The 8487-nt window shown below is 33.0% G+C and overlaps 1 long non-coding RNA gene across 1 annotated transcript; it reads left to right on the forward strand.

Moving 5' to 3' along the window:
- The first annotated feature begins 5322 nt into the window (after positions 1-5322).
- LOC126726707 (uncharacterized) lies at positions 5323-8099 on the forward strand. Its single transcript, XR_007656044.1, has 3 exons — positions 5323-5394; positions 7070-7167; positions 7941-8099. It is a non-coding gene; the product is annotated as an uncharacterized LOC126726707 (long non-coding RNA).
- Positions 8100-8487: the final 388 nt, after the last annotated feature.

Consider the following 8487-nt stretch of genomic DNA (forward strand, 5'->3'; position numbering starts at 1 on the left):
TTGTTTGTATTTTTTTTTATAAGAACTTTGTTTGTACTTTGTTGTGTTGTTCGATTATTTTTTAAACCACTTACAAAGTACTATATAATCTCAAAAAATTAAAAAGAAGTATATAATTATAGGTTAACGACCCATGACATGTACTTTACTATACACTATTTACTTTTATATAAAATCAGAAAGGTGTTTCATTGTTAAAATAAGATACTGGAATAAGGAACTCCATCATCTGCAGTAAATTTTTTTTCCACATTCCAACCTGCAAACGAAGGATCTTAACTGCCTGCACTAGTTCGTCACTTTCACTTGCACACATACACATATTATCTTTTTTAAAGAATTCTTTCAAAGCTATAAAAAGTATGTTGTCACCTTTCACGAAGCTCTTGTCCAATTAAATTTTTGGCTAAAATGCAAAACTGATTTTCTAAGTTTTTTTAGATTTCTTTTCAGTCCTCTAACTTTGTTTTTGTTCATTTCAGTCCTCTAACTTTCAAGTTTATTCAATTAAGGTTTTTTATCAACTTTTGTTATATATTGTGGTTAATTTTTCAATTTTTAAGATTTTTCTTCAAAAAATTTTAATTAAAAAAATTCAATTAATGATTGAAAAATATTTTTCAGATTTTTTTTTTCAAAATTTTTTAATAAAAGTAGATGGAATGGCTTTAATTGAATAAATATAAAACTTAAAATACTGAAATGAACGAAAGCAAAATTAGAGGATTAAAATGAAATCTGAAGAAACTTAAAGAGCCAGTTTTGTATTTTAACCTAAATTCTTTGGATATGTGCCTAACTAGGTCACATAACACACGCCATAATTTATAAGAATGATACTAAAGATACAACAAATTTTATTACAAAAGTTTTACAAACTAACGTGTGACTAATAACCAAAAAAAAAAATTAAACATTGATTTCTTATATTATTAAAGCCCATCATTAATATTCATTGTCACATCAAAAACAATTGTTACATTAGTTTTAAATATTTTATAAGAGCAATAGCATCGGTTGTTTTAAAAAATATATTATTTTCACATATTAAAAAATGAATTTATTAGTTTAGCATAGCATTTGACAATACACCTGTAAGCACACGAATTTGCGTGGAACCGCAGTTGGGTTGGGTTCGCACGTAAATGGGCCCATACAATATCATTTGTAGAGAGTGGGATCGAAAGGCTAGGTCGTGTTTACCCGGCTGTGGATTTCTTAAGATATTTATGCATGGTTCTAATTTCTTTTCCTTTGAAGCACCTCCCCTTCTTTTCGTAGGACTGGAGGCCCCTTGTTTAGGTTACATATTTTTTCTTTTATACTCGCATGCGTTCAATTTCCTTCGTCCACGTGTAGGGTCGACCCTTTCAAGACTGATACTTGTCCCATCAGTTTTAGACCTGAGTTGTTGGGGAGTGGTTAAGTAGGCTAAAGGAACACGACTCTGTGAGAGGCAAAGCTCTGTCTAGGACAGGTAGTATGGGCAGCCTTTCCTAGATATTTCAGATTTCTTACAGGATTATCCCTATGCCACTTTTGCCCCTTTCTTTAGTGTAGTTCTGGGCCAGCCGAGAGCTATACCCTCCTCGGCGGCTTCTCTGGCACATGGATGTTTTGCGTTATTGGGCTTGGACTACTATCTTCTTCGGCTTGGGCCTTAAATCTTCCTGTGAACAGGTGGATCTGGTCCATCTGTTGTCGGGCCCCACAACACCCTATATCTCATCTTTTATTTTAACACATAACCCATTAAAATAACCTAAAATAACTTCTATCATTTATCAAAATAAAAAAAAACATCTCACCAGCCAGCCGCCAGCCACCATTCTCACCACCACTAAGGCACTAACCCATTGAAATATTGAAGAGAAGCTTTGGTTTTCGCAAAATCAAGCGTGTATAATCAAAGCGAACAACCAAATTCACATCCACTACCAACAACCAAATCCACATTTATCAAAATCAAAATCAACCCAAACACCCACACCCATAACCACAACCACAAAACACCCATAAACATGAGAGAGAGAGAGAGAGAGAGAGAGAGAGAGAGAGAGAGAGAGCAAATCATACCATCACACTATCCACCATTGGGACAAGAGAGTCGAGGGAGGTAGAGAGGTTTAGATCCAAGAAATTTGCTATGGAGCAAAGAGGCTATGGCCATGGAGGTTCGACTAAGAGAGAGAGAGAACACTTTGAGAGGGGAAGAGAGAGAATGTTATGTGAGAATATTTGAGCGGGAAAGAGAATGAGGACCAGGAGTAGAGAGAATAAAATAAGAATAAATTTTTTACAACATGCTATAGTTTTGTTACACTATGAGCATCCGCATCAGATGTGGCAAATGTGGTAAATGCCAAATATTTGGCACATTTGCCACACCAAACACAAAAATGAAGCTTTATCAGATGTTTCAAATTCCAAAAATTATACAACACCGCTACAGTACCGTCTCAAATATGAGACAGTACGGATAGATGTTGCGAAAAATGTTATTGTTTTATATTCTCTTTTCTCTCTCCTCCCTCATCATTTTTTCTTTTCTCTTCTCTCTCACTCACCGGTTCCCTCTCTCTTCGACCGGTCTGGGATGTTCACCGGCAGCGATGACGGCATAGATTCAACGACAACAACGCGCTCCGCCACACTCGATCTCACCCACGCTCAGCCACGCTCGATCTCGCCGATCTCACTCCGAGGCCGCTATTGATCTCACCCTCTTCCCTCTCCTCTTTGTCCACCTTTCACTCTACCTCTCTCTGGTTGTGCGTTTTTTTTTTTTTTTTTTTTTTTTTTTTTTTTTTTTTTTTTTTGCTGCAATTTGGGTTGTGGGCTGTGGTGGCAGGTGGTGGTTCAGTTGATTTGGGTGGTGGTGGACTGTGGGCTATGGGCGGTGACAGTGGCAGTAGTGGTGGGCTGTGGGGGTGATGGCGGGTGGTGGCTGTCGATGTTGTTGATGATAATGTGGGAGGGGATAATATATTATTTTAATGTGTAGTAAATATTATTTTAATGTATAGAATTGAATGATAAAACATCTGATAAATGGGATGTTGTAAAATGATGTGGTAAAATAATAAAGTAGGTCTTTGGTGTGGCAAACCACTACAACAAAAGTGGGTTATGGTGACGAAATCTAGTGAGGAAAACTAAATTCGTCACTAAATGATAACATTCGGTGAGGAAAACAAAAATTCGTCACCAATTTTGATAAAATATTGTAGAACGGTGACGAAATTAGTATTTTGTCACTAAAGATATTCATATTGGTGACGAAATAGGTTTTTCGTCATTATAGCTCATGAAATAAAAAGGCGTCATCAGGTGTTTTTGGGTGTGGGTTGTACTATTGTGTATGGTGATGAATAGTTTCGTCACCAAAAGTGATATCAATGGTGATGAAAGGTTTGCATCACCAAATACAGATAATAGGTGATGAAATACTAATCTCATCACCCAATATATAAGATTTAGATTTCATTGGTGACGAAATAAGTTTTTCTCACTGTTGGTAAAAAAATTAGGTTTCATTGGTGATGAAATAAGTTTTTGTCACTACTAGTAAAAAAATTAGGGCGCATGTTATGTATTTTGGGCGCCAAAGTGCTTAATTTATTTTATTTTTGGGTACATAAAACCCATTTACCCATTTAATTAATCACTTCTAACCCAAACCCAACCCAATCCAATTATTATGGGTAAACCCCAAACCACCCAATTACTCAATAATTAAAATTACTAAAATGCCCCTAAAACTTGAAAATGACCAAAGTACTCCTAAAATCCTTTAAATTTACCAAAATATCCCCTAAACCTAAAAAGACCAAAATGCCCAAAAACCATTTAAAATGAGCAAAATATCCCCAAAACCTAAAAATGAACGAAATATCCTCAAAACCTAAAAATTGACCAAAATACCCTTGAAACCTAAAAAATGACTAAAATACCTCCAAAACTAAAAGGAAATGGCCAAAATAACCCCGAAACCTAAAAATTACCAAAATACCCGTCAAACCTAAAAAATTACCGAAATACCCCCTAAACCTAAATATTTCAGTCATTTTTTAGGTTTCGAGGATATTTCTTCATTTTATAAGTTTCAGGGTTATTTTCGTCATTTTAAAGTTTCGAGGGTATTTTGGTCATTTTTAGATTTCGGGGGGAATTTTGGTCTTTTTTAGGTTTAGGGGGTATTTTGGTCATTTTATAAATTTCAGGGGCATTTCGGTCATTTTATAGGTTTTAGGGGTATTTTGGTAATTTTTAGGTTTAGTGGTTATTTCGGTCATTTTTTAGGTTCAGGATGGTATTTTGATCATTTGTTAGGTTTAAGGGGGGTATTTTGGTGATTTTTAGGTTTCAGAGATATTTCAGTCATTTTTTTTAGGTTTTAGGGGTATTTCGGTTATTTTTTAAGTTTAGGGGGTATTTTGGTGATTTTTAGGTTTCGGGAGTATTTCTGTAATTTTTTAGGTTTTAGAGGTATTTTAGTCATTTTTTAGGTTTATGGGGGTATTTTGGTAAATTTTAGGTTTCTGGGGTATTTATGTCATTTTTTAGATTTAGGGGGTATTTGGTGATTTTTGAGGTTTAATGCGTATTTTGGTCTTTTTAGTGGCTTTGGGGTATTTTAGAGTTAGATGATTTATAGAAATGATAGTTAAATCAAAATTGGGTCTAATTGGCTACTTAGTTAAAACCTAATTAACAATAATGTTAATTGGGTTTAATTTGGTTAATATCTATTTAACCCATAGTTATTAATCCTGGATCGGACGTTGACCCGGTCTATGAGTTGGGTCACTGGTTCAACCAGTGGACTATCAGTCGAACTGCAGGGTTAAATAAAAAAATTAAATATATATAAAATTAAGTTTAAGAAATCATAACTTGAATATGTAAATTAAAAAAAAAAAAAAAAATCTAGACACATGTCTAAATTAAACTTGCCATTATAATTCAAAATCAATATTTCATAAGTAGTAGCATTAGAAGAAATAAACAAATTAATTTATATTTGTCAGTAAAGTTAAGGTCAGCTAAAACGTAAAACAACAAAAATATTCAAAGTAACAAAATAGTCAAAACTCAAAGACGAAACAATGTCACACACTCACACTGTACACGACCAAAGAAAAAAAAAATGCAAAAAGCAATCAAGAAATATTGAGCCTCAGAAAAAAGATGCTTAAACTAATCACCATTGGTAAAAATAAAATAAAGGCGGGCCTTCAATATTTTGGGCGCGAGCTTTCAAAAAAAAAAAAAAAAATTGGGCGCTAGAAATTTTTTTTTTTTCATTATAATTATTTTTTTCCCTTTTACCCTAAATCCCCAATCCCACGCCTCTCTCTCTCTCTCTCTCTCTCTCAGTCACGCCTCTCTCAGGTACGATTCTTCTTCTATAGAGCCTAAGAAAGTGATGGGTTTTATCATTTTTTTAAAGATAATTGTTGCTGCGTTTATACATGGGTATGGAGAAGTCTAGTTATAATTCCTTTCTGAGATCACTTTACATTTGGATGAGGGTGATAGTGGGTTTTATGGTTTTTAAAAACTAATTTTATAATCAGTCTCAAGTTATGTGGGTGAAATAGCTTGGACGGATTAAAGGAGCCATGGCCATGGTTACATGTCCATCGACTCATGATGGAAATGTTTGCCATGCTTTGGTAATTTGAAAAAGAATATTATTATTTTATTTTTGTCTCTTTAGGACTCATATTAATGAGAATTGACATGCTTATCACCTGACTTTAGATATATTGGTTCTGGAATTTATAGAACACATTGGAAATATATTGATTCTGTTATTTTTGTAGTAACGGTACCAATGTATACAGGGAATCAAAATAATGGAGAACCTATGTAACCAAATACATTTGAAAGAATTTCACATGAACAACAATATTGTTCTTTATTATGTTGTTTTTCTTGCAAAGTAGCATAATTCATATGCAGTTTTTTCCACTTGTGTAATGAAGGCATTCTTTCGCCGTTTTATCATAAATTAAAGGATAACATATATGTAGGTTAGGGTGGTGTCTGTACAATTATTAGGGTATTTCTAATATATAAGAATACAAAAGACATTTTAGACTTATTATTATAATTTTACACATAGGTCTAGACTCTAGACTACCAAGTAATAGACTACAAAAATTTCGTTGGCATATCCTTTTTTTGGGAGAACCACATATATCTAGTGTTTTGTATGTACTATTTTTCAATTCTTATCCCATAGATCCTAGCTTAGGTTTCATATTCCCTAACAGCTAGAAGCCATAAGTTTAATAATGTAGCAATTAATTACTAGTTAGAGCATTTTATACTCTCTAAATAGAAAACAAATTTAGAAAAAAAGGCAATTGGCCTTCATTTTTTTGTTGTTACAAAATTTGCAGAGGAAAAAGGGTGGTGAGAAATGATTCAGGGGCAACAAACATTGTAGATGTTTATTTGGTCACAGTGATCCTAGAAGTTGTAAAAAAGTGTTGTTTTGATTATTATTGGATACTGAACTAAAAACTATTTTCCTTATGGGAAACCATAACTTGCATAAGAGGAAGTGGTCATGTGGCACTAATGAGGACAATAGGTGTTAGTGGCACGTTGGAGACTGTCTAGAGCATCTAGGATCATGTCCTATACTAAATATGTCTACTTTGCTATTAATAAATTTAAGATTTAGCTTACTTATTTGTCTCAACCTTGCAAACAGCTCCAATTTATTTCTTTGATACTTGTTCATTTGTGCATCTCATAAATTTACTCATTGTGGTAGTAAAAAGTTCTAGCATTAGAAGTTATGTTTTTCCTTTATATTGTGACATTCCTCAAAAGATTTGAATATAGAATGGGCTATAGCCACTGGACTTGCATACTACTTGTGTTTGTGATTTCTTTTCTTCTTGTAGGTTGGTAATGAAGCACCTAGGTTGCCAGTCATTATCTTGATAACTTTTTTTTTTTTTTTTTTTTTTTTTTTTTTTTTTTTTTTTTTTCAGTTTCTAAATAATTTTCCTCCAGCATAGAATTAAGCTTAGTTTTCTTCTCTTGACAGGACCAAACATTTAAAATAGTAGAAGCATCACTAAGGGTTGATGCTCGGGCTAGTGCAGGATTTAAGATTTCGCAATCAAAACTTGTTGACTCGGTCAGGTACCACCTTCTTTATTAATGCAAACTATCACTTGAATATATTGTTGAGGATTTACAACATATTTTGTTCTGTTTAGTGGTCAAGTTATTGAATAACCAAATGGAGTAATTCCTTAAAGTTCTATATCATGTTAAACTTGGTAACCTTGTGGATTCTTTTGCCATTTGGCCTTAAATATCTCTGCTTACATTGAATAGCGTGGATGAGTTTGTAGTGTTCTCACAAAACTGGTTTAGTTGCTCATTTGGGTGTATATGAGGCCCTGCTTGATTTAGTTTTGGTTTATGCCATGGTAGCAGTACACTATCATTGTGTTTTTTAGAATATCAATAAAACAAACACAGCACTGGTAGGTACAAAAGGTGGGGAAACATTCACTGACATCTTGTATTGTGGTGGCATGCAATCTATTATCTTTGTCATGCGTTCTTTATGTACAATGTAGCTCTTCCTTAATTATACTCTCACAGTGCATTGACACTTGTGTAAGTGACTTGATAAGTGCAATTTGTTTATATTGCATGTAAATTTTCTTCAATGAATTTGGGATTAGTGACATATTAGCTTAATTTTTCTAGGATTTTATCTCATGCGAAGTTTCATTAATTAAATCAATTACTTGTATCAAACTTTATTTTTAAACTAGATCCATGATAGTAATATCAATGTATCAAATTTAACTGAACTTTGGGCAATCTTGTGATTAGTTGTACAAGTAGTTGCTTCTTCCAGTAGATATGGTATTGATGTATTTTTCTTTATACTTGTGCAGATACGAGATTGGTGGCTAAAAGACAGTTTTTGTGGCGCTACTTGAACTCAAATAATTTTTTGTAAAGTATGGAAGATAACATTTATATATAAATGGTTGTAATTACTTTGTGAACAACTTGGTTTAATGGTTTTAAGAGTTGAATGGTTCTTTATTTCCTTTCCAGATTGTATGGATGCTTTTTTTTTATAGATGTGGTTGGAATTGAATGGATGATTTGTTTATGAATATGGTTGGAAATGAACATGTTAATGTAATGGCAAGTAAATGTAAAGAACATTAATAATAATAATAATAAAAATTGCTGACAAATTTTTGTCACCATATCTAGCTATAAGCAAAAATTAGTGACGAAATAATTCGTCACCTAATCTATTGAAATTGAAATAAATAAATACAATTGGTGATGAAATATTTCGTCACCTTATATAGCCAAATAAAAAAAATTACAAATAAAAAATCATTGGTGACGAATTTATTTCGTCACTGAAAATAAGGTCTAGTGACGAAAAAATTAGGTGACGAAATTTTTTCGTCACCTATAAAT

This window comes from Quercus robur, chromosome 5, assembly GCF_932294415.1.
Source record: "Quercus robur chromosome 5, dhQueRobu3.1, whole genome shotgun sequence".
NCBI lineage: Eukaryota > Viridiplantae > Streptophyta > Magnoliopsida > Fagales > Fagaceae > Quercus > Quercus robur.